This window comes from Mauremys reevesii, linkage group 7 (assembly GCF_016161935.1).
Source record: "Mauremys reevesii isolate NIE-2019 linkage group 7, ASM1616193v1, whole genome shotgun sequence".
Taxonomy (NCBI): Eukaryota; Metazoa; Chordata; order Testudines; family Geoemydidae; genus Mauremys; species Mauremys reevesii.
Window position 1 is genome coordinate 92,089,978 of NC_052629.1, and position 27,472 is coordinate 92,117,449.

Here is a 27,472-nt window from a genome sequence, read left to right on the forward strand (position 1 = left end):
TTAGTACTGGCTACCTGTTGATTTCCAGGTACAGTTCCAGACTTGGTGGTCTGGAGCCCAGTTGAGAGCGTGCCTTTTTGCTCTGTCCACTTGCAAAAGTTATGACCTGCTGGATTGCTCTAGCACTTCCTAGATTTGTATTCCTCAGTACTAAAGGTAGATCATTCTCAGTTGAAGAACCATCTGCCCTAGTAACCTGCCAGAGTTTAGCTAGCTCCATGGTTCAATGTCACGCCTGTTTGTTCAAACCAATTACTACTTCATTTCTATTTTCATTAGGGCTAGGAGGTTTTGAGCCAGCTGAGGAGTTATTTTTTGGGTTAACCATATTGTTTGCTGTTTTCAAAGAATTAATGCACAGCCACAGGCAAATGAATTAATACTCTTGAAGCCTTTAGAACTCAGCAGTTACTATTTAAACAAAAAAAGAATCCTAAGCACTTTGGAAAATTCTACTGAACTATCCCAACCAGACAGCCACATTAACAGGTTTTTTAGGTAAGTAGAACAGGACCTGGTCACTAGATGTTTAGCAACTAGTGTGACTAGAACTGTCTATGCTGTCTTAGGGCTGCATTACAGAAGGCTTAACATTCACCTGTCCATGATCCCCAGACAACTAATTTATCTGCTTAGACCAATGGAAAACTGCAAGTTTAAAAATTCTGACTACAGTTAACACCACAGTTAATGCACTTCCATAATGCAATTAAACAGGCAGAATCAAAGCTTCAAACTGTCCTGAAAATGCAAATATGAACTAAGGTAAGGAGAACTGAACAAATGTGAATGTCTGATTTATTTTAAATGTCCTTTTGTCTCCATTATATCCTTGGCATGTATAAGATATGTATCCCCCACAGTTTCTAGGTGTCACTCTGATCTAATATAACTAATTGAAAATAAATCTATTTTTGGTGCCATACTGTGGTACTTACAGGATCTTTCAAGTTATCTTGTGTTAAAGCATAAAATATGACACACTGCACTGGAACTGCACTGCATTTAATATTATGTTCTCACATTGTACCTTTATTTAAGAATGTCAAAATGCTTTATAAGAGGGAGAAAGTCAAAGAGAGAGAATTAAGGGACACTGGGAACTTAAAATTATCATGCATTACAAACACACACATTATCTATTACTAACACTAAAGATCCAATCTACTTATCACTTTAGATTTGAGATTTTCAAAGCTAATATTAATTTTAATGGGACTTTTGTGTCTAAATCTCCGAGTCAGCTTTGGAAATTTAATCTATGCTCTTCATTTACATTTTGCTTCTCTTTGTTTGGGCAATGAAAAGCAATGAAGCCAGCTTTGCTTTCAGGTTCCTAATGTTGAGATGTTTAGACTCAAACACTGCAGGGCAGTGTTTGTTTATAAACAAGTGTTTTTATTATAATTTCAAATATTGGGGAAACATTTTTATTTGTTTTAGGATTTATAAAAGCTTGTTTACAGCTTCTAATTTTGGATCCAGTTTATCAAGTCACGTGCAGAGTCAGGACTCAGGAAAGAGAACTCAGCTTGGACTCTCAGTCCTGTACTCTAACACACACACACAACACACAATAAAATGTAGTTGTAAGCTAAAAACATGCATTAGGTGCCTAGTGTGGCCTAAGACCAAAGGCCATGCCAACCACACCATCTGAAATGTATTATTCCACTCAGAAATTGCATGTATTCTTAGTGATAAAGGATAAATGTATAATCTGAAACAATACAAATACAGTTTCAAGTTTTCTATCAAGTGCAATCTTTTTTAAAGATTCTCCCTGTCCCTCTACAGACAGTCCTATCTTCCCATATTCCCTCCTCGTTTCTCCTTTCCTTCACTATTAATTAAAGCTGTCACCAAAGGGGAAGTTGTAAATATAATGAGATGGTGTAGCACAATAGCAAGAGGATTTAAATTCAAAGGATATTTCTAAAGATGGAGAGTTGTACTGAGTGACTACATAATGAGTATACAATGGTTTAAACTTGTGATTGGTAAGGGTGACTAAACTACTCTTGTAAGAGGAACACATTCTAGGAAATCTGTTCTTAGCTATGAGGACTGAACCACAAGGAAAGTCGCAACTAAAACCTCCCCATTTAATCAAAAATTCAGTCTCTGTACTAGGTCCTGGGGTGGGGACGGGAGGAAGAGATACTTCCCTCCTCCAGCTGCTCCCATTGCGGTTCCACCCTCTTCCCTCAACCCTGCACCACAGTCACCTTGCCCTAGAACGGAGTACAGTGAACAAGGAGTCCCATTTTGGGTATGTCTACATTATGCTTTTTTTCAGCAGAGTATAGTATACATATCTCTGTAGCCCCCCAGGACAGGTATAAACAGCAGTGTTGAATCTGAAGCACAGCTCAGGTGAGTAAAGACTCCAGCAGAAGGGAAAGGCTGTGGCAGTGGGGAAGCAGGGTCAGCCTTTCCCCACTGCATCCCCTCTGCCAGAGCCTTTCACTTACATGTAGCTACACAATGCAGTGCAGATGCAGCTTGCTTTTCCCTGCAGCATGTAGCTGCTAATGATGTGTAGCGTAGACATAGCCTTTGAAAGCCAGGAACTTCCACGTTTTAATCCTTGCACTGACATTAACTGACTCCATGGCCCTGGGCAAATCAGTTGACCCCTCTGCCTCAATTTCCCACATCCATAAAAGGGGGTAATAATATTTAAGTGACAGGAATGCTTTAAGATTAAATTACAGCACTGACTTCCTACGTCTCTGTTTGGCAACTTGACATTTCTAAAACATTTAGCATTTAACTGTCCCTCACTTAGATCACAATTCTGCCATCTGACACTTACGTAATCAACTCAGAGAGCAAGTAGATATTTGAGTACAATAGCTACTGTCTTAGCAGCAGCAACAACAGACATTCAGTGTGATAGTACAAATATTATAATTGTTCAAGTATTCTTGAAATAAAATTCAGAGATTTTTCCAATAAAAAGTTCCAAAATGTTCATTTGATGTTGTTTAGAAAAGGTATGTTTTATATGTGGTTCAAGATATATTATGAAAAAATGGAAGAAATCAAACTCAATGAAAATGTCTCAATTGTGCAAAATGCATTGCTTTTATTCTATTTTCAATTATGCTTATTTCAACACTGTAATAAATGGGCTCTTGTTCTTCTATTACAATCCATAATCTTGTCCTGAATGTCTCAGTTCTCAGACTCATAGCAAGTTAACTTATTAGGCAGAAAAGGTGGTCAGCCTGCAAAAGCCTTTTTTTATTTTTATTTTTTCAATAATAAGCATGTGTTGTGTGGGCTCCCTCTCATTATCTTTGTATCTGATTTATGTGAGGCTAATCCCTAGAATATACTTTCAGCCTGAGGTATCTCAACAGCATAGTGGTGGATGAGGACTGTGACTAGGGACTCAGGTTAATATTAACAAATTCTTATGAAATGAAGAATTCTCAAGTTTATGGATAGCCAAAAAAGGATTCATGATAGGTAAAAGATTAGGAACCCCCACTATAGTGCCTCAACTGGACTAAAAGTACCATCACAAAGACCTGGGTTGGAGATTTGCTGATGAGTAATAGCTGGAAGGGGTGAGACTCAAACATCTGTAAATAATGGAGAACTGAATGGGTTTCTTATTTCTGTATCTAGAATTTTAGTTTTAAGATTGTATCTGCTAAACCGTTTTGGATATATCCCTAGGGACCTAAATTAAAGCTGTCTTCTTGAGCTGTCCTATTAGTCAAAGCACTTTGTGCTGTGGGCTCTGACACACTGCTCTTGACCCTGTCTCACCCTCATGCCATGATTTGCAAGAGAAGCCTCAGAAGATAGCCTTACAGCTATCTTCCACAATACCTGCACCAGGGGAATCCTCCCACCATCCTCCAACCAGATACAAGGCTTTTAGAGCCCCATTATGCCACTCCGGCCTTTTGTACCTGGCCTGAAAGAGTTTAATGATCTGCAAGTATCATTCTCACACATTCAAACAAAGGATCAAAGTATTAAGAGGACACAATGTGATTTGGTTCCCCTTCAAGACATACTAGACTAATGAGGCACAGGAAAAATATTAGGGGAATTTCTGTCCTTGAAGCAGTTTCCCCCACCCCCCTTAAGACAGAGTACTGCAAGAGGTATAAAAACCAGGAAAGAAATCTTCCAAACGTTCATTAGCATACTTAGAAATATTAAACAATTAAAAAGATACAAATGCAGTGCAGCTTATCTTCAACTTTTAATTGATGTGCTTCTTCCTTAGATCACGCATAATCTAATATGTTTTTTCTTAGTGAGTCACAATTCCTTGTGTAGGAGTTCCTATAGTCTGCAGTGTCACCTACTATGAAAGCAAACCTAAACATAATACATACATACATAAATAGACACACTTTACATTGAGTAAGTGCATGGACTGTCTTCCTCTGTTTGGAAAGTGACTAGTACGTGGTGGGTGTATGGACTCACAGACTTATATAAATTTATACAATAGCGGAAAATCCTTTTCTGTGGTACACATTGCATATTTCTACTACCTGTTCTTCTTCAGATCTCCTATAGGAAATGAGTGCAGAATATACAATAGACATCTACAATTTGGCTCCACAATCAGGATTTTTGCCAATGACAAAGTAATTGATCTCAAACAAAGGGTGGTGATTGGCCATACTTTTAGAAGCGAAGGACTTGAAACCACTAAATTTTTGGTAAAGTAAGAGAGAAACTGCCTGGTATCTTTGTAATTCTGTGGCCACTCTACTTGAAACAAAGAAACGTTATTACTTTAACTGAATGGAGAACCCATGTATTATGCTATAAATCAAGAATGATCCAAAGTATATGTTTCAGGTTACATTCTCTTTCAGTTGGCAATAACACTGCAGTTTTATGACGTGGTTATGGCATGAGATGTTTTAAGGTATATCTCTGCAGTCCTGTCCACCAAAGTTAATTTGCACAGGGTTTAGCTGCCCAATTAACTTTCCATTGATTTTATATGTTAATTGCCTAGTAAAATCCCCTTCCTTCCTTCCATTTAAAAAAAATATATAAATGTGTATCATATGTGGCTCCAATGTATACTTGGTCTCAATCCAGCTTGAGAAGTGTCATCCTGGGAATACTATTTATCTTACGAGTTTAAACTCTCATGAGTTTACAAATCTCAATTTTATTAGCAAACCTATTCTGCAATTGCATGAATTTTAATATTCTGATTTACAAAATGCCATAAACATCACAATTTTTTTAACGTTACGTGAATGGTTTAAAGAAGTGTGATTAAAATCCTAGGCAGTTAAATCAACTGAGCACTACGCATTTCTCATCCCGCTTCTGGACCTACTTACTGATGTCTATCACCAACTGAGTCATCTCTCTCTAAACAGATGTTAGCAGTTCAGCATACTATATATAACTTAGAGGACAAACAAGCCTGTGAACCAATAACTTGATGGCTTAGCGTCCAGTTTTTAGCTGGCACAAAGTAAACAAGTTCAACTACATTTTCTTGCCTCACTGTATTACTATAGCTTAAAATGTGTTATACAGAAATATTTTTAGATCTGTAAAGAATCAAAAAGCTAATATTAAAAACTTGAAAATGTATTCACTATCAAAAAAGTTAAACAGTTTCAGGTATTACACATGCCCCTAAATTCCCCTGCCAAGTTTTTGTGATTTTACAATTACAGTTTCCAATCTTTACAGTACTTCTCACTTCTTTTTCTGTAGGAAAAAAGACAGAAAATTGACTAGAAGCATAACTGTGCAGTTGAATGCACACACTGAAAAAATCCTTTATCTTTTAGTTGCAATAGCATGAGGTGTTACTTGTATCAATTGTCGGTAAAACATTTTCAGACAGGAGTGACATTTGAATTGAAAGCGTCTTTTTAAAAGAAAATCATTTTGCTTTTTCCACTGTTCATGGCATTATACTAATCTTCAGCAACGTTCCTCATCCATAAACCCCCAGAATATATTTCCAGCTGAAAAATGATCCTGCACACTATTCACACCATGGAAAAGTCTTTAATTTCTACATATCCCACTAAACTCTACCTTCCCAACACCCATGGAATGTATTCTACTGTCAAACTGTACAGCTTCCAGTCATGATCAAGCCTTCATTATTTGTAGCCTTCACCATATTTTGCTATTATATAAAGTCACCAATACAGTATAATAAACCAGTTTCACAATTGTTAGACATTGCACTAAAACAGATGTTAAGAAATATTATCCAAGTGGTTTTATGCTGCCAACCAAGAAATCCAATTATAGGAAAGGACCAACTAGTTAATTATATCTTAAATTGACAGTGCCTGACCCTGAAGACTCAAGTATTATCTCTCTCATTTACTTTTCCCAAGCTGTCTAACACATGGAGCCTCCATACAGGTTTTACAGAAACTCTTGATGCAAAAACTAGATGGAGAAAATTGCTTCAAAATAAAGAGCAACTGCAGACACTTGGCTTACTTCACATGTATTACTTTGGGATTAATTACTCCACAGACTTGGTGCCCAATTTCACTGACTGAGGTGCAGGCCTCCTGAAAACAGATGGTTCCTTCTAAGAAATAATAATCAAGGGAGCTGTTCAAAAGAAAAACAATTAACTCTACATCATAAACATGCAAGCTAATCACTCTGTTATTTATTTGTTCGTTCATCCAATAAATGAAGTGTTAAGATCAGCCTATTGGCAAAAACAGAAACAGAGTCTAACAACTAGGTATACAAAATTACTATCAGGAGTGAGTTAAAATGAAAAGAAAAACGTGTTGGCATATTCTTCATCTCAAATTAAACTGAGGAAGGGACTAAAGGTTGTTTCTCTAAAAAGAGTTGGGTAAAATAAGTATTGGTTAACTCTAGGAACTAACTGCCAAGAGAAGGAATGAAAATGTCAGAGTTTGAAGAGGACAGCCTGTTTCAATTTAAAGTACAGATATAGACTGAAAAGTAATCATATAAAAGTGGTGCTGCCTTATCCAAGAGATCTGCTCAGTGTGTGTCTAATTCACTGCAGCATTGTGTGTGCTAACTTGAATGACAAACAAATGTTTGTGTTCCTATTAAACCCCACAGAGCCAGCCAGTACTCTATGGCCCTCGAGAGAATAAGCAGGATCCTACTATGACTCTTGCTTCATCAACAAACTTGTCAACCACTTTCAGAAAGGTCAGCTGAAAAATGGTTATTCCTGGTAATGAGTTGCCAGCCACAAAGTACAGTTTGTTTTTAGAAGCCCAGGTGGAATTAACAGTGCCAGAAGTCAAAATTAATCTTTTAACATAGCCATTGAGTACATTTGCTCTTGATGTCACTGAGGTAAGCATGGAGCTGCACAACGGCACATCTAAAGTCACTTTCCTGGGTGTAACTGCTCTTTAATGCTTTTTGCTGGTGCTGAATACCCTTCACCAACCAAAATACTCTTGAACCCATCTCCTTACCTCAGCTATGAAGAGCAAAGCCCAGCAGCTTCCATAGGAAGTGGAATATCAAGCACATTCTTCTTGCTGATCTCTGCCTTCCTGGGCACAGAACAATAACAAAACCTCAAAATTACACTTATACACACACAGGCACACATTTAGGATGTTTAAAACTAGACTGCCCAAAGCAAAGTTTAATTAGATGGGCCCTAACAGATCTTTTCCATCTGTCACTTCTGTGAAACCTTAAATCTAGAAATGGGGAAAAAAATCTATTACATTGCCTTCTACTACCAGACTTTCTACAGCTTGGCCCAATAAAGCAACTGGTCAATGACTGGCTAATTTATCAGACTCCATCTATGTGAGTGTGTCTGCATGAGTGTGCACACAAGTCCGTGCGCTCATACACTGTGCCTACGCAGGCAAGTATGTACGTGCATGCACCTGTGCGCTTGTTCGATTCCAACCCCCACAAACTCTGTCACGGCAGGCTGGGGGGGCTGATGGACTAGCTGGGTGAATCCTTCCCACTGCCTGTCTGAAGAGGGACAACGCCCCCCCCCCCGGAGGCGGATGTACAGGGAATGATTTGACAAGTCAGGCTTGGGGTAAGTACCCTGCCTGCCAGGCTGGGCTCCTGGCACCAGGGGAAGGGAGATGGCTTGGTCCTGGCTTTTTATCACCAAACCCTTTGGATGCCCTGCGCACCCACAGCACCCCTGTGTACACACCTCCCTGCCCACACAGGCTGGGGCTTCCCTGGGCACAAGGACCCCCTGCCCCTGCCCCTGCCCCTGCCCCTGCCCAGCCTGGGGCTGGGGGCGGGGCTGGTTCTGCCGGCTCAGCGCTGGCCGGGGGCGGGGAGCAGCCACAAGATGCTGCCCCCGCTGCCGGGGAGCCGGACCCACAAGCCGCGGGGTGGGGGAGGCTGGCGCTAGGCCGGGGATGAGGGGAGCCGCGGGGGGCGGGGTTAGAGAGGGGAGGGGCTGAGGCGGCTGCGGGGGGGGCGGCTGGATCCCGATGGCGGCCGACGGGGAGGGGGTGGCGAGGGCGACAGACCCACCTTGCTGCCGCTCCCGCTGCTCCGCTGCCAGGCGGGCCCGGGCAGCCCGGCTTGGGGCTGGGCAGGGGGCGCGGCCCCGCCTTCGGGCCGCTAGCCGGCCGGAGGCGGGGAATGCGCATGCGCCAAACAGGGACACCTGCGTAGGGGACTAGTGAGATGTGGCGGGGCGGTGATGGACGGGAGGGGGAAGTGGTGGAGGATGGGGGCGGGCGGGACCGGGGTGACGGGAAGGCAGCGGTGGTGGAGGATGGGGGGCAGGTGGGACTGGGGTGAAGGGGGGGAAGTGGTGGAGGATGGGGGGCAGACAGCACTGGGGTGAAGGGGTGGAAGTGGTGGTGGAGGATGGGGGGCAGGTGGGACCTCGGTGAAGGGGTGGAAGCGGTGTTGGAGGATGGGGAGCAGACAGCACTGGGGTGAAGGGGGGAAGCGGTGGTGGAGGAAGGGGGGCAGACGGGACTGGGATGAAGGGGGGAAGCGGTGGTGGAGGATGGGGGGCAGATGGGACTGGGATGAAGGTGTGGATACAGGGGTCAAGGATGGGGGCAGGACTGGCACCATGGGTTTTTCTACATCCAAAGGCAAGAGAACTAGAGTTTTCCCTGCTACACTGGATTGCTCACTGTTCTGCACTTCCCATTTAATCGAAAAGCAACATTATTCACATAAGGGTTATGCCTACATCCTGCACTTCACTGCTGGGGCCAGTTTGCCCAAGATTTATGTTTGCAGTCCACCCGCTTTCTCCCACACTGTCTGTAACAAAAGAAGATGTGGTAGCCAGAATTTTTTGATGTATTCACACACCATCCACAAACATACCATCTTTGCACAAAATACTGCCCCAACGACAGGTAGTTCTAATATTTACTCTGAAAATGTATTGATTTACTTAACAGTTTGTTTGTTTCTTTTGCTTTAATTTTTGCCCTATAGCCTTTATACTTTCAGTCAGAATGATTTTGAAGGTGGTTATTCATTCATAGACTCTAGGACTGGAAGGGACCTCGAGAGGTCATCGAGTCCACCTAGCTTTCATAGAATATGTTTTTAAGAGTAGATCTCAGAAAGTGTTTCATAATATTTATCCTTACAACACCCCTGTGAGATAGGGAAGTAATATTGTCCCCATTTTTAACATAAGGACAACTGGGACATAGAGAGGCTAAGGGACTTGCTCAAGGTCATACAGGAAGTCTGTGGTGAAGTAGGGAATTGAACTTGGTTAGTGCCTTAACTATAGACTGTCTTTCCTCTCTTATACATATTATGTGTCACAGCATGGAGAATATCAATTAACTATAGAGATAAAAATACAATCAAATGAATAACTTTGGCTCTATGGAACTATTTCAGTCTGTAGCATCTTGAGCCAGTAGACAGTCACATTTGAGTCTTGCAGTCCAATTGTCTTCCCATTATACTTAATGAGAATTTTCTGATTGGCTCCAGGAAGGGCAGGATAAGGATCTGAGGGCCTCAGGTGCATTATTAAATATTCACAAGCAAGCACAACTTGATGGCTGAAACATACAGAGTGAGAAAGTCCCTGTGAGTTTTCCTCAATTTACTAATATGATTAATGCACAGAGCAGGCAGGTTTTCAAGTTGGACACCAATGGGAGGGTGTGTTTTTTAGTGGCAGCCCTTGAGGTTTTTGTATAAGAGAGTTATGGCAACTGGGGAAGAGAGCAAAGAGTGTTCTCAGCCAAGCTGTTCCCCATCCCTTACCTTGTCTATCACCTTACGTTCATGGGAGGATTGGTTTGAGGATTTGTTCAGAGTGGGAGCTTCCTGGGAGTTCTTGCAGTGCAGAAGAGGGCAGTGTAGCAACATAGCAATTGGGGATGAAGGGATGATCCCAGGTATGTATAGGTCCCCACTGGCTAGTGCAGTGATGGGCAACTTGCAGCCCACATGCGGCCCATCAGGGTAAGCTGATTGCAGGCCGCGAGACATTTTGCAGACATTGACCGCGGGCATGGTGCCCCGCAGCTCCCAGTGGCTACGGTTCGCCATTCCGGGCCAATGGGAGCTACAGGAAGTGGTGGGCCGCAGGGACGTGCTGGCCGCTGCTTCCCACAGCTCCAATTGGCCAGGAACGGCAAACTGTGGCCACTGGGAGCTGTAGGGGGCTGTGCCTGCAGACAGTCAATGTCCGCAAGATGTCTCATGGCCTGAAATCAGCTTACCCTGATGGGCTGCATGTGGGCCACAGGTTGGCTACCACTGGGCTAGTGGCTGCTTCAGGTGAGCAGAGTGCAGGGTTACACAAATTGTGACAAAACTTTATTTTAATAAAAGGGACACCAGGACAAGTCCTGAAAACAGGGACACTTCAGATTTATTTCCAAGGATGCATGGTTACCCTATCAATGCCTGCTGTCAAACAGGAGAAACCTACAGTAACTCTTTGCTTAACGTTGTAGTTATGTTCCTGAAAAATGGGACTTTAAGCAAAACGATGTTAAGTGAATCCAATTTCCCCATAAGAATTAATGTAAATAGGGGGGATTACGTTCCAGGGAAATTTTGTTCACCAGACAAAAAACTTTTATTTATATAGATAGATAGATAGATAGTTTTTTGTCTGGTGTGTGTGTATATATACACACATACACACACAGAATAAGTTTTAAACAAACAATTTAATACTGTACACAGCAATGATGATTGTGAAGCTTGGTTGAGGTGGTGAAGTCAGAGGATGGAACAGGGTGGCTATTTCCCAGGGAATGCCTTACTGTTAAATGATGAACCAGCATTCAGCTGAGCCCTCAAGGGTTAGCACATTGTTGTTAATGTAGCCTCATACTGTACAAGACAGCACGAATGGAGGGAGGGGAGACAGCATGGCAGACATAGACACACACCCTGTGAGCAAGAGAGAGAGAGATGTGCATTGCCCCTTTAAGTACCCTGACACCGCTGTAAGTATATTGCCCTTTTAAGTAGATCAGGAAGTTGAGACAGCAGCTGTGGCCAGCAAGCTCCCTCTGTCCTGAGTCCTGTCGTGTCCCCACCCTGCTCTATGTGGAAAAGGGGGGAGGGGGAGGAGGACACCCTGACATTAGCCCCTGTCTTTCCCCTCCCCCCCGTCGTCTCCAAACAGCAAGCAGGAGGCTCCCGGTAGCAGCTCCAAGGCAGAGGGCAGGAGCTTCACATAGTGGGGGAGACAGCTGAACTGCCAGCAATTGATAGCCTGCTGGGCGGCTGCTGCACAGGGAACTTAAGGTTGCGGGGAGCTAATAGTTGGGCTGCCAGTCAGGTCCACCCTGGTTCCAAGCCTCCATCAGCTAGCTGCAATGGGGGCTGCTCTTCCTGAAAGCAGTGGACAAAGCAGGCAGCTGCCAATAACATTATAAGAGAGCATTGTACAACTTTAAGTGAGCATGTTCCCTAATTGATCAGCAACCTAACAAGGTTAATTAGGATGACTTTAAGTGAGGAGTTACTGTATAAGGGAAAACAAAGAGCCTCATGAATTCTGTTGTGTCTCACAATCATAGCAGTATAGATTTTTTTTCTACATTAATTTATCTCCCATCTGAAGAGGGCTTATCTCGTCTCCAAACTGAAACTAATACTTCTGGGGGAATTCTGCACTACTGCGTGTGCACATAATTAATGAGCTGTGCATACTTTTAATGTTATGGGCAGAAAAAAGCTTGTCGAAATGTTGCTGCAATTCTGCCTTCTTCCCACCAGAGGGCGCTGTGGTACGAGAACAGCAGCCGCTCCCAGCAGAAAATAACTTTTGCAGTTCCACCTTTTTCCCACCAGAGGGCGCTGTGGCGCTAGACCACAACAGCTCCCAGCCAGCTAGGGAAGAGAGAGAACCTGCAGAGGGGCTCATAAGGGCTAATGGGAGAAGGACAGACTGGGGCAGGGGCTGAATGGGAGTGAAGGCACAGGGCCCCAGAGGGAAAGGAGGTGCAGGACCACATGGTGATGGGGGAGGGGGTGCAGCGCTACATAGGGCCAGGGGCATGGCTGGGTGGGGGCACAGAGACACATGGGGACAGGGAGGGGGGGTAGGGCTGTATGGGGATGGGGGAGTGGGTGTCTGAGTAGGGGTGGAGGGACACGTGGCTAGTGGGTGCAAGGACACATGGGGGTGCAGGAACATATGGGGATGGGGCAGATGTGCCTGACAATGGGAGAGGCTGGGGGTCTGCATGGGGGAAACTCCCTAATAATCCCTCCCTGCCCCCTAAAAAACCTGTTCCATGCTTTTTCCCCAATAACCCTGTAAGTTCACACCCAGGCTCCTTCCCAGCAATTTACTTCCCTCTCCCTTAGCTCCTCCATTACCCCTGACTCCCCCAAACTTTTGCATTGCTTCTGAGGGGTGCAGGAAATATGGTTTTATATTTTCATTTAAATGAATTATTACTCAGAGTTCTGTATTAATATGCCTAATAAGGAATCTATTTGTCAAAAAACATTTTCTGAATCTTTTTTATTGTCTGTATTGTTGCAGACATACTTGCTAACAGGTATTTTGAAAAAAATAACCAAAAATAATTGAAACTGGTGTGATTATATTATTTTGAAAAATAAAATATGCAGAATTTTAAAATATTGTGCACAGAATTTTTATTTTTTTGGTGCAGAATTCCCCCAGGAGTAAACTAAGAAAGAGGAGGGGCTTGTCAAATGTTCTGTTTAAGATAGTTCAAATTGAAAACTACTGGTGTATGCACAAGTGACAAGTGGCATCATCGAACTTCATGAGTTATGGTTTGATTATGGACCAATGATTGGTCAGTTTGGATTAAAAAATGTTATGCGATAATAAAATACTAACGGGGTTTAAGTGACAGGCTGGGGAGGAGGATGGATAATCCCATGGTACTCCTGAGTTTACAGCTTTGCTAGTTGAGCTCTACTCAGGGGCCCTGATTTTGGGTTTATTTTTCATATCTATCTTGTGCTTAAAAATATGGAGTGAGAGCAGCAGTGAAGAAAATTTACCAAGGAAATTTTAGTTAGGGTTTTTAACATCACTATAGGTAAGTAATTTTTAATATATTATTACCCTTCAGATGGACCTCTTAAACACTTCAAAAGACAGAGCTTCACTCAGTTCAATAATTTACTCCTACAGCTGATTAATGGTAAACAATGTGCACATTTAGCATTCTGAAGGACTTCCACTTCAGCTCTTCTGAATGCTGTTATTCTGTAAAATCTACATGTCAAGAAATTTCACTGAAATTGAGGATTTTCACTCTAAAATTAACTACATTATAGTGCAGGAAAACTGGTGTTTAGGGCTCAATCCTACAAAGCACTGAGTACCCTGCTCTAGTTCCAGCAAACAGTTTAAAGTACATGCTTAGCTTTAAGCTTGTGAGTAGTGCTATTAACTTCAGTGTAATGCTTACATGCTTAAATGTTTTGCTGGATGAAGGCCAGAATACTCAGCACCTTGCAGAATTGAGCTCTCAGCAAGAATGCTGTGAGGTGTAGATTTCATAATTCATTTCTTACCTTATATTTATTTCTTATGGCATAATGACTTGAAGAAATTAAACTTCCTGTAGGCTGCCAAACAGAATTTGGGTCATGTAATCAGTTTCCTGAATGTCTGACCCTCTTGTAGCCAATACTTTTTTTTAAATGAAAGCTCTGATCTTTTGAGGAGCTGAAAACTCTGAGGGACAGGACCTAAAAACATCAGCTAGTCCTAAATGTGCTTATTCAGATGCTCTTACAAATTCCACTTTTATGAATCATTTATTCCCTGTTTGAAACCAACAGCTGAGATGTTCTCAGAGCAAATCAATGCATGCTGTTCAGTGGGAATTGAGAGTGCTCAACAGCTGGCAGCTGGAAGTCTTATCAGACAACTGATATCACCATCAGTCACTGGTTTAATACAAATAAAATGAACATTTTCTAGAGGCTTTCTCTGATTCATAAAGTGTTTTGTAATAGGATATTGTCACAGAATCACATCTCACGTTTTGAAAATAAACATCTGGATTTTGCCTCTATCCTTAAGGAAGAGATCATTATTCTATGCCAATATTCTAGTCAACTGATAGTATCTCTTTGTCATAAAATGGACAAGATATAAAGAGACATCTGCATGGCCTCCCTCATTTTTACATGTCCATGAGGATAAAGTAACAGGAAAGAATCTCTAGGATTTCCACCTTCCTCTCACCCTCAGCCTGCTATTTAAATTATTGTAATTTATTTTTTAAATCACTACTGTCCTTGGAATCTTGAAACATCTAGTATCTGCTTAAACTGCCCCCTCTTAGCTTTCCATTGAACTGTTGCATCTACTCTCTGATGACTTGCAGGTTGATGTGGTCTGGCCCGAAGGTGCACTCGGCTTAAACACTGGAATTTAAAACAAATGTCAGCAAAAATATTCTCAATATTGTAATTCACAAGTGATCTTAAATCAAAAGTCTCCTGATATATGAAATTACAGTGGGTTCCAGATCCTTATTGGGAGGGGCAGTTTTGACTTGTTTATGGAGCGACAGATGGGATATTGAGAACATAAGGTGCTTTCTTTTATGATAGTTGGAAATGACGTTGTATCATGAGTAGGGCTGTTGATTAATCGCAGTTAACTCACCTGATTAACTCAAAAAAATTCATCGTGATTAAAAAAATTAATCGTGATTAATCACAGTTTTAATCGTGCTGTTAAACAATAGAATACCAATTGAAATTTATTAAATATTTTGGATGATTTTCTCCATTTTCATATATATTATATTCTGTGTTGTAATTGAAATAAGTGTATATTATTATTGATTACAAATATTTGCACTGTAAAATGATAAAATAAATAGTATTTTTCAATTCACCTCATACAAGTATTGTAATGTAATCTCTGTATCGTGAAAGTGCAACTTACAGATATAGAGTTTTTTTGTTACATAATTGCACTCAAAAACAAAACAATGTAAAACTTCAGAGCCTACAAGTCCACTCAGTCCTACTTCTTGTTCAACCAATTGCTAAGACAAACAAGTATGTTTACATTTACAGGAAATAATGCTGCCCTCTTCTTATTTACAATGTCACCAGAAAGTGAGAACAGGCATTTGCATGGAACTTTTGTAGCTGGCATTGCAAGGTATTTACATGCCAGATATGCTAAACATTCATATGTCCCTTCATGCTTCGGTCACCATTCCAGAGGACACGCTTCCATGCTAATGACACTCGTTAAAAAAATAATGAGTTAATAAAATTTGTGAATGAACTCCTTGGAGGAGAATTGTATGTATCCTGCTCTGTGATTTTACCTGCATTCTGCCATAGATATTTCATGTTATAGCAGTCCTGGATGATGAGCCAGCACATGTTGTTCATTTTAAGAACACTTTCACTGCAGATTTCACAAAATGCAAAGAAGGTACCAATATGAGATTTCTAAAGATAGCTACAGCACTCGACCCAAGGTTTTAGAATCTGAAGTGCCTTCCAAAACCTGAGAGGGACGAGGTGTGGAGCATGCTTTCAGAAGTCTTAAAAGAGCAACACTCCAATGAGGAAACTACAGAAAAAACTACAGAAAAAACAGAAACTACCAAAAAAGAAAATCAACCTTCTGCTGGTGGTATCTGACTCAGCTAATGAAAATGAACATGCATCGGTCCGCACTGCTTTGGATTGTTATACAGCATAACCTGTCATCAGCATGGATGCATGTCCCCTGGAATGGTGGCTGAAGCATTATCTCCTGCAAATGTAAACAAACTTGTTTGTCTGAGTGATTGGCTGAACAAGAAGTAGGACTGAGTGGACTTGTAGGCGCTGAGGTTTTACATTGTTTTGTTTTTGAATGCAGTTATATAACCAAAAAAATCTACATTTGTAAGTTGCACTTTCATGATAAAGAAATTACACTACAATACTTGTATTCGGTGAATTGAAAAATACTATTTCTTTTGGTTTTTTTACAGTGCAAATACTTCTAGTCAAAAATATAAAGTGAGCACTATATACTTTGTATTCTGTGTTGTAATTGAAATTAATATATTTGAAAATGTAGAAAACACCCATTCTATTATTGTTTAACAGTGTGATTAATTGTGATTAATTTTTTTAATCACTTGACAGCCTTAATCAGGAGGTAGAGTTAACCCTGCTAACCTCCAGATCTATCTAGGATTGAAATGAGTTTATGTTCCCTGTTCAGTTCCCAGGGGACATGTGCAAAAATGGGGACCTCCTGAGGTCCCTTCCAACCCTGAGATTCTATGATTCTATGAAAAATAATGAAAAGCACCATTACAGTTAGCACTAATTGATCTTAAAGAGGCCAAGGACTACATAGGAGATGCTGCTCGCATTCCAGGAGAGAGCCTTCCAAATCAGGACTCCCCCATTGGCAGAGACAAGTGAAGTGGCTTGGCAAATGGGGTAAAGAGGTGTTCTACATAGAAGGAGAGGAGAAAGTGTTTGTGGAAATGCCTCTGAGTAGAGCTGAGAACAGAGTCCTGAGGGACTGTAACAGAAGGAGGAATGGCACAGAGGAAGAGCCACCAAAAGAAATGCTGACAGTCTTAGAAATGTAAGAGGAGAACAGGAGAAGAAGGGGTCACAGCAGGCAAGGGAAGACAGGATATCAAGGAGAAGAGAATCATCCATAGTATTGAAGTCAGAAAAAACTCAAGGAAGATGAGACTGGAGTGTTGGCCTTGAAATATAGGCAGGAAAAGGTCATCTGATATTTTGCTGAGAGCGGTTTCATTGGAATATAGAGGGTAGAAATAGGAGGGATCCAGGAGTGAGTTTGAGTTTCAGAATAGGTGAAGTTCTGAGAGACAGAATCACAGAACCTTTAATACTGTGGGGCCAAACTCAAATCTGATATTGGTGGATGCAACTCCATTGAAATTACACCAGCTTACATCAAGTCTGAATTTGGCCCTCCGTATGGATTTTGACATATACTTGATTGGAAATTGTCTTAGATCAACCTATGCCACCTTGTGGTAAATGAATATGATGCACATTTTCTTTCAAATATATTTTTAAAACACTTTTATTCTAGATGATGTAAATTGTATTCCTGGTCTTGCTGGGGGACGCAGAATAGACACATGGGTCCCTTCTATAGCTCCTGCATAGTTTGGAGCCCCAACTGTTCAAATTCCTTGGTGAGCTCTGGAACCTCGATCACACACTTCTGCAATACCCAATGCATTGTCCTGCAAACCTCCATCACTTACACAAGGGTTGAATTTGGTCCAAAGTGCCTTGTGTAGGATATTCTGGAAGCCAAACATTTCTGCAAAACAGATTTTTGTTTTGAGATTTGGATGCACTAGCAATTTAATAAAGTGTTCTGTTGCAGTTTTAACAAAGAACAGCACAGTGCTTGTCGGCGAATGGCTCCGACATTTTGACCCAAGATTTAAAAAAAAATGTTAGGAGCATTTTGGAACATGACTCTGATTCCACTCTCAGATCTGCAGTTGGCATCAGAGGGCAGCTAAAACCACATTTTTTAAAAAATAAATCTGCTGTTTGAGCATTGGCCTGCTAAACCCAGGGTTGTGAGTTCAATCCTTGAGGAGGCCACTTAGGGATCTGGGGCAAAAATTGGTCCTGCTAGTGAAGGCAGGGGGCTGGACTCGATGACCTTTCAAGGTCCATTCCAGTTCTAGGAGATTGGTATATCTCCAATTATTACCTTTATTACCTTTTTGATACACAGCAATGCATGCTGCTCATGTTAGATTACAATCTGTTTAATAAATTATTTATAATTGCGGTGTAGTGGTTAGGGCACCATGCTGGGCCTTGAGATTTGGGTTTTTGTCCTGGGCCTCTGGCACATCACTTAAATTCTCTGTGCCTGATTCTCATTTACATCTAGGCTCCTTAACACCTCTCTGACATGTAATGGGGTCTTAAATTGGAATAAGGTCCTCTGCCACAGATTCCCCATTTACAAAATAATACCTATCTCTTTGTAAGTGTCTTTGAGATCTTCAGAAGAAAGGCACTATAGACATGCAAAGTAAGAAACTGACTCACTGAACCGTATGGATTTATGAATTTTTTATTTTACCTTTTTCGGATTGAAGAGAATGGAAGTTTTTGACAATCTAAAATATTTAGAAAATAATTAAAAATTATACAACTGATGTAATAAATGATTGAAAACCCTGCATATCATTTCCATGACATTGCCTATAATAACTAAACACTACAGTATAAAGCATGAAGGATTGCTCAGTCACCAAATGTTTCCCGCTGCCCCCCCCCAAAGCACTGGGTTTGCAGTTCTTTATTCTATACTCTTTTTCTTAAATTCTGTTTTCCCACTGGGGAGAGCTGTATCTGTGTTCTTTCCCAGAGTGAATACAATCCTTGCAGAGATGTTCTTGCTTCTCAATAGAGGCCTTTCATTTACATTGTTTATCCAGGCCCATCACACATTCCACAATATCTGTCCTGTTTGTAACAAACCTCAGCATTACAGGAGGGGAACAAAAGAAGGGGGATAGTGGGCAGATGTAGCAAAACCGTGCCAACAGCAAGACAAAAATAATTGGGAGAGGCTGCTATGAAGATGATGAATATATTCAGTAGAACAGGAGTACTTGTGGCACCTTATATTCAATAGAATGCCCTATTGCATTTATTAGAGTTTAGAGGCCAGATCCTAAGCTAATTTTGTTTGAATTTAGGTCAATGGTGTTACCAGGACTGCCCAGAGGATTCAGGGGGCCTGGGGCAAAGCGGCGGAGCTACAATGCTTGTACTCATCCGGGGGCGGTCCGGGTCTTTTGCAGCATTTCGGCGGCAGGGGGCCCTTCAGTCGCTCTGCATCTTCGGCAGCACTGAAGGGCTCCCCGTCGCCGAAATGCCACCAAAGACCCGGACCGCCGCTGGGCCAGGGCTCGCGGGGCCCCTGTGGGGCCTGAGGCGAATTGCCCCACTTGCCCCCACCCCCGGGTGGCCCTGGGTGTTACTGTTTATACAAGCTGAGTTTCTAGCCCTAGAACATTTCCCTCAATCCGGGTTCCCATCTCACCTTTTATCTCCCTCCAAACGAGACAAATGGCACCTACTGTATGCTGATGTAAACAGAGTCAGGATGAGCTCTATTCTGACATCTGATGGTGAATTATGGCGAGTGTGGAAAAGAATTTCAGAGGCTGATCATGTTTGCATAGGCACACCCACCCCGCCTAGCATAGCCCACGGCAGCCTAAAATGGTTACTTTCACAGCTGTGGGGTCCCCAATTTCTTTGTTATTGGGGCAGGAGGAATAAAGTGTTGTCACCCTGATTATGTAAATGAGGAACTATGAAACTGTTTTATGACAGAGAGTCTCACCATCAACTAAGTAGCACTCGTTAGACAAGGGACATGGGTTCCAAAACCCAGTGAATTGAGAGAGGCTGGGGATAGGTATCTGTACCTGGTGGTGTAGGCCAGAAGCACCAATTGCATCTCCTCCTCTCTCCACTGTTGAATATCAGAGCTGATTTTTGATTCCCTTAAGAATCTAGTTACAGGTTACTGAGCTGAACTCACTTTGGGCTAATGGTGCACCAGCACTGGGGCTCCCCTACTATAAGCTGAAATCACTAAGAGCTGAAATCACTGAGCTGAGTGCTGTGCTAACTAGTAGGGGAGCCTGAAGCTATATTGCGGAGCAGAGCAGTTTGTGGGACAGTTGGAGCAGCTCATGGAGCGAGCGGAGCTGAGCAGTTTGCAGGGACGGCTGGAGGAGCAGAGTGGAGTGGCTGGTAGAGCAGAGCAGTTTGTAGTGAAGGCGGAAGCAGAACCCCACGGAGAGGCAGGGCAGTCGGCCCCGGACCGCGTAAGCTGCCCCTTTCTACCCAGGCTGGGGGGGACGACCCTGCAGATAGACTCTTGAACTCTGGGGCTGCACTGACCCAGGACAGAGACTTTTGGGTTGCGGGACTTTTGGGACATTTGGGGTACTGGACTTTGGAGTCTTGGGGTGATTTGGGGGTTGCTGGACTCAAGAGCCCAGGGAAAAGGATGCGGCCCAATTTCCTGGGGTGGGTCTTTGCTCATGGTTTGGTCTATGAACTCTAGTTGAGGTGTTTTCCCAATTTAATGCTATGTTGTTTATCTCATGTTATTAAACATTTTCTGCTACACCGAGACTCTGTGCTTGCGAGAGGGGAAGTATTGCCTCTTCGAGGCGCCCGGAGTGTGTGTAAGATTTTCCCAGGTCACTGGGTGGAGGCTCAAGCTGGTTTTGCATTACGTTGTTGGGAAGGGACCCCTATGTATTGAACCCGGCCCTTGCTGCTATCAATTCGGCCTGGCAGAAGGGTTACACTATTAAATTACTTAACCCTCTCTCTTATCTTGCTATCATCCTTTCTCTCCTATTGATTTTTTTTCAGCCAAACTTACTGCTTTAAGTTATTGATTTGATTTGATTTATTTTCAGTACTGTGTATTGAATTTCCCTCCTACACACATTTTATGTTGCATGTTGTAGAGTTATCAGCCACTTTTCATTTCAGGACCCCCAAAACAGTGGTTTGGCCTTTGCAATCAATAAACAATAATAAGCATGATGCAATGTGTCCTCCTGATCAGGTGAAGAGTTGTTCAAAACCAGATGGCCATCACAGAAATATGGATGTTCCCTGTGCTCTAACTTTAAGAAAAACACTTCTAGGAACATCTTTCATGAAAGGACCAAAAGCACTTTTAAAACTTTAATTATGTCTCAACCCATCAGGTAGGTATCATCCCTGTTTTACAGATGGAGCAATGAAGGGGCAGAGGCCCAGATTTTAAAAAGTGATTAGAGATTTGGGGTGCCTTCGTTTTTTTGAGTGTCTGCATCTTAAAGGACCCCGGTTTTCAGAAAGCAGAGAGCATTAAAATCACCTTTGAAAATCCTGGCGAGAGAATTCAAGTTTCATGCTTAATGTCATAGCAAGTCAATGGAAGAGCAGGGAATCGAACACATTGGTCTTGAGAACTTGGCTCAGCCTCACTGGCACTTAGGCACCTGAATCCCATTGATTTCAGTGGAAGTCAGGAGCCTAAATACAAATGAGGATCTAGGCCCTTGTCCGCTGCTTTTCCACAATACTCATTCTTCATTTGGAAAAGCATGTTACTCTAAAGTGATACTACCCAAGTTTGTACACCCTAAATGTGATCTACCACAATCGGTTCAAATATCTGTTTGCAAAGCCCACACTGTATGTAAATGGGTTTAACTGTTTAAAACAAATGCTTCCTTGCTTTTTTTAAAGAAAGAAGCCTGCAGCACACGTGCTCAAGAACAGCCCTACGGTAACAAACCAGTGTGACTCACAATGGAGGAAAACACATTTTCATGATATTTCAATTTTAAGCTTCCAAGGAGTAATCTAAGCCACAGCCTCTAGCCAGTCTACCCTAAACCCTGGCCAGAAAGAAATATATCCCAATGTGAGAAAATATTGTAGTTCATATTGTAGGCCTCATCTGGAGTACTGTGTCCAGTTTTGGACCCCACACTACAAGAAGGATGTGGAAAAATTGGAAAGAGTCCAGCGGAGGGCAACAAAAATGATTAGGGGGCTGGAGCACATGACTTATGAGGAGATGCTGAGGGAACTGGGATTGTTTAGTCTGCAGAAGAGAAGAATGAGGGGGGATTTGATAGCTGCTTTCAACTACCTGAAAGGGGGTTCCAAAGAGGATGGATCTAGACTGTTCTCAGTGGTACCAGATGACAGAACAAGGAGTAATGGTCTCAAGTTGCAGTTGGGGAGGTTTAGGTTGGATATTAGGAAAAACTTTTTCACTCAGAGAGTAGTGAAGCACTGGAATGGGTTACCTAGGGAGGTGGTGGAATCTCCTTCTTTAGAGGTTTTTAAGGTCAGGCTTGACAAAGCCCTGGCTGGGATGATTTAGTTGGGAATTGGTCCTGCTTTGAGCAGGGGGTTGGACTAGATGACCTCCTGAGGTCCCTTCCAGCCCTGATATTCTATGATTCTATGATTCCCCTGCCCATGTAATCCTTAGCCTTCCTTGAGATTGCTAATAAGAATGTAATTAGTGCCAATTACCAGGGTGATTTTTGTGATGTGAAAATTTGCTCACAGAGAACTGGATTGACGCCAACAACTCAATTCACATAGACATGCTTTCCGATGGTGATGATTTTCAGTCATTACAGACCTATGCTGGATTTATATCTCTGGACTAGAGGTAAAAGGGACTATATCCTCATGAGAGTTTGGGAAATTTGTCTGTGTGAAACTTATGAATTCTGGCTGATGTTATGAAATTGATGTTTCATTGAATGTCTCAATGTATCAGCCATTTGGTACTGGGGCTGATGTCACCTCCCAGACTAGGAACAATGGAGAGTCAGTCACCTAATTGGGAGCACGTTAGAACAATGCTCCAGCCTAGGGGAAAATCAGTTCTATTTGGTTGTCTGCCAAAGGGGTTGGAGTAGTGGAAAAATCCATAGCAGAAAAGAAGAATTGAAAAAACAAGGTGTTGGAACTGGCTTTTAAAAAACTTCACAGACTCGGGTGGTTCAGGGAACTCAAAGGGACATGCTTTCTGAGCAAGGGGAACCTTTTGGCTGTCAGACCTGAACAAGCTAGAGGGAGGGAACTTGCTGCAGGAAGCTGAAGTGGCTCCATGACCAGGAAGACAAGACTCAGTTGGGAGAAGGGACCTGGGACTCCTGAAGGCACCAACCAAAACCCAAAGGAGGCTCCAGAGTGGTGAGGTCTCTAGGGAAGGGAAGTGTGTTTTGTATTTTGCCTAGATCTGGCTCCTGTGCTTTGTCTGAGAGTAAGGAGCGATTGGTTTAGAAATTCCTCTGCAAAGTTGGTGTCTTATGTACTTCAGCTGTCACATGTGTCTCATTGGTTAAATTATAAAACAGAGTACCCAGGGGGTAGTGCTCTGGGGAGGCTGTACTTGAGTAACTAGGGTGTCTTGGGGGGTGGGGGGAAAGAATCAGCATCACTAGTTCTGGGGCCCAGGGGAGCTGGACCACTGAGTCCCTAGAAGTAATACTACAGTCTGCACTCAGGAAATATGCCTGAAAGACTATGACTGTTGCCTGCCCAAATGCAGGGTTGCTTAGAAGTACACAAATTCAGTGTTTGGGTCCAGACACAGCTGCCTGCTGCCTGGTGAGAATCCATAAGTGGGAGCTCAGCCAGGGCTGTGACAATCCCATTACAAGCCCTTTGGCTCAACCTGTCTCACTAGAAGAGAACTAAGTGTTTCTTGAAGAAAGCAGTGGGGCATGTTCTCTGTCCCTCCTGAGTTACATTCAGTGCAGGAACAGGGGAAGGGTCAAAAGTAGCACTAAGCCACCTTTGTGCCTGCAGTATTCTTAGCCCTGCCCAGGGCCTACTGAGCACCCAATGTATGTTAGTGCATCCCCAAATTTGCTCTAACTTAAGCTCAGCTGCAATAGCTCTGTAGGGATTGTTCCACAGCAGAAAGTAGACAGAGCACACTATATCTCTGCCCTCCCCCCAACATATCCTCAGCATTACCCTAATGGAGGGCATCATAGAAAGCCCCTTTAACTCAATGTGTGATGGGTTGGGTCACAGAGACCCCCTTGGGACTGCCACCTGATGTGCTGAGACTACTTCTGAACCCATTTTCCCTGCCAGCTTGGGACTTCAGTATCCTGTCTTGTTGTGCCGGACACCCTAGCCTGCTGCAAACACAGACCAAAGTCTGAACCACATCCCCCAAAAGCTGAAGACTTAACTGAAAACAGCGTAGAAAGTGCTCCTGTCTCTAGCACCCAGACAACCAGTTCCCAATGGGATACAAACCCTAAATAAATACATTTTATTCTGTATAAAGCTTATACAGGGTAAACTCATAAATTGTCTGCTCTCTGTAACACTGGTAGAGAAATATGCACAGCTGTTTTCTCCCCAAGGAATTAATTGCATACTCTGGGTTAATTAATAAACAAAAGTGATTGTATTAAGTATAAAAAGTAGGATTTAAGTAGTTCCAAGTAATAACAGAGAGAACAAAAGTAAATTACCAAGCAAAATAAAACAAAAACACGCAAGTCTAAGCCTAATATAGTAAGAAACTGTATGCAGGTAAATCTCACCCTCAGAGATGTTCCAATAAGCTTCTTTCATGGACTAGACTCCTTTCTAGTCAGGGCCCAATCCTTTCCCCTGGTACAGTCCTTGTTCCAACTCAGGTGGTAGCTAGGGGATTTCTCATGACTGCAGCTGTCTTTGTTCTGTTCCACCCACTTTTGTCTCTTTGGGTCCCCACCCCCTCCTTCCAAATGGAAAAGCACCAGGTTTAAGATGGATTCCAGTACTATGTGACATGTCCTGTGAGACCCCCAGTCTTCATTCTTCCCAGCTTGACTCACAGGAAGGCTTGCAAGTAAACATAGCCACCTACAATCAATTGTCCTGGTTAATGGGAGCCATCAAGATTCCAAACCACCATTAATGGCCCACACTTTGCATAATTACAATAGGACTTCAGAGTAATACTTCATATTTCTAGCTTCAGATACAATAATGATACATTTATACAAATAGGATGACCACACTCAGTAGACTATACTCTCTGTAATGATACCTTACAAGAGACCTTTTGCATGAAGCATATTCCAGTTACATTATATTCACTCTCAATAGCATATTTTCATAAAATCACAGGTAGTGCAATGTCACACAGTGATGTTTCCCTCAGGTCATTTTTTTAGGCCTAACAGTGTCTTTGTGCTGCTGGAACAGTGTTTAAGGGCCACAGTTAAACACAGAACTTGGCCAGGCTTTGCAAAGTGGCCATGTAATGGAATTTGAAAGAATGCAGGTGATACAGAAAAGTACATTCAAAAATATATTTTAGTCGTTAGAAAAAAGCAACTGAACTTAAGTGCCTTTAATGGAGCTCAGCAAATAATGAAAAAGTGGGATATTTATGTTTTAAAATGAGTTTGCCTTGCCTGTTCGCTTGTCTCTTTCACATCTTCTTTCCATGAACATTTGTGCCAGTATAAACAAATTTTGAAGCTGCATGTGCAAGTATTTGCAGGAGTTTAATTTTAAATTCACAAGCATATGTATTCATGCTGGAAGAGCTCAAGCACTCATCCAGTCAGGGTGCAGAACCAAGACTGTGTGACTTAGCCATACAATTGCAACTAACCAACATTTACAGACTTTTTGTGATGCTCTGCAGAGTTTTGACAAAAACTGAATGCTTTTGAATAACAAATAAAGGCAAGGAAATCACGAATTGCTCACAAGTATTCTGCAAGCAGCAAGAGAAACTTTAAAAAAATCTGATAAATTATTTGTTGCAGATCATTTACTCAGCACTAGTATTTATTAATATTGTTGATTTGTTTGCCAGATTGTGATCAAAAACATTTGGCAGGAAAGATCTACTCAGGAAAGCGAGCCAGTGGAGTTAAGCTGTCATCAAAGTACATACTGAAAAACTGTTTGCTTAGCTTAGAAAACAGAACATTTGCAGAAATAATAAACATGCCCTCTAAAATTATGTTCCTTTTCCCTAAAATCCCTGCAGGTCACAAGACTTTGACCCTACAGCAGGAGCATAGCACTTCATGAGACTTCTGTCAAAGCACATAATAAAAAATAAATATACTCTAATAAAAAAATGTCAGTCTGATTGCTCAAATGTGCCTTCCTTACACATTCTGTCTCCCTCTTTAAGATGTGGTACACATGCTGCCATGAAAAGGAGACCCATATGGAGAGGCTATCAAACCAATCCATCTTCCTGAAGTTTCAGTTGTTGTAATTAACCTTTGTTTCATCTCACAAGGAAACAGTGTAAACAATAAAGTATGACATGTTCTAATTGAAAACGTGTAACTTACTAAAGTCATTGTTTCTGTGTGACTCATCTGCATATACCTCTGTTAAATGGGATCTAAAATGCTTTCTTAAAAGAAAATTGCAAAAATGTGTTTTAAGTTTATACAGCGCCTAGCACAATGGGGTCCTGGTCCATGACTGGGGCTTCTAGGCAGTACTGAATAATAGGGTCTCAAATCACTATCATGATACATGCATAGCTTTCAAATTTAAACCAATTATTTGGAAAAGTAAACTAAAAGGTATTTTACATGCCAAGCCCTGGATTTCTCTTACAGAAGTTGATAGCATCACAAGTGACTGATGCAGAGCAAGGAGCTGTCTTCCTTACAGTTCTCGTCATGGATTTATTTATTGGTTTATTTTAATCATCAGCTCTTGCAGGAGAAAAAATAGAACTCTGAATTCAGGTCGCTGCAGTTAAGTAAAGAGGAAAATCCATGTCAAATATTTAGCTTTACATTGTTCCCTGTGGCCTGAACCAAATCAACTCTCTGGGATGATAAGAGACATGATTAATTAGTGGGTGAAATCAGGGGTGAAAGTAATTTACAGGATTTACCGGTACTGCCGGAGTCCTGAGGGGGCGTGGCCTCATCCAGAAAGGGTGTGGCCGCAACTGGAAGAGGCATGGCCTCTCAAGATTTAAAGGCCCTGGGGCACCGGCTATGGCTGGGAGTCCCAGGGCCTTTAAAACAACCCGGGGCTCCCAGCTGCAGAGGTGGCTGGGCGCCCCCGGGGCTCTAGCTGCCGTGGAGCTCCGGGCCCTTTAAATCCCCACCTGGGGGCGGGATTTAAAGGGCCCGGAACTCCTGAAGCTGCGGGGAACCCTGAGCCTTGCCGGGCTGGGGCCGGGATTTAAAGGGCCCGGAGCTCCTGCCACTGCAGGAAGCTCTGAGCCCTTTAAATCCTGCCCGCGGCTCCAGCCTCCGGGGCTGCGGGTGGGATTCAAAGGGCTCTGGGCTGCCTACAGCCGCAGGAGCTCTGAGCCCTTTAAATCCTGGCCCCAGCCCGGCCGCCGGAGCCGCGGGTGGGATTCAAAGGGCTCTGGGCTGCCCACAGCCGCGGGAGCTCTGAGCCCTTTCAATACCTGCCCCAGCCCAGCCGCTGGAGC

General features: G+C 42.5%; 1 protein-coding gene and 1 long non-coding RNA gene across 2 annotated transcripts in view; one reads left to right on the plus strand and one right to left on the minus strand.

Moving 5' to 3' along the window:
- The window catches only part of PTPDC1 (protein tyrosine phosphatase domain containing 1), a 45,654-nt gene extending 37,020 nt beyond the window's left edge, over positions 1 to 8,634 (minus strand). The window contains exons 1-2 of the mRNA XM_039482082.1: positions 8,503 to 8,634; positions 7,455 to 7,535 (exon numbers count right to left, since the gene is read on the minus strand). The gene's annotated coding sequence lies outside the window, so the exon portion shown is untranslated. The remainder of the gene's footprint in view (positions 1 to 7,454; positions 7,536 to 8,502) is intronic.
- LOC120369139 lies at positions 512 to 26,237 on the plus strand. The gene is made up of 3 exons (XR_005582944.1): positions 512 to 765; positions 7,087 to 7,179; positions 26,045 to 26,237. It is a non-coding gene; the product is annotated as an uncharacterized LOC120369139 (long non-coding RNA).
- The last annotated feature ends 1,235 nt before the right edge of the window (positions 26,238 to 27,472 follow it).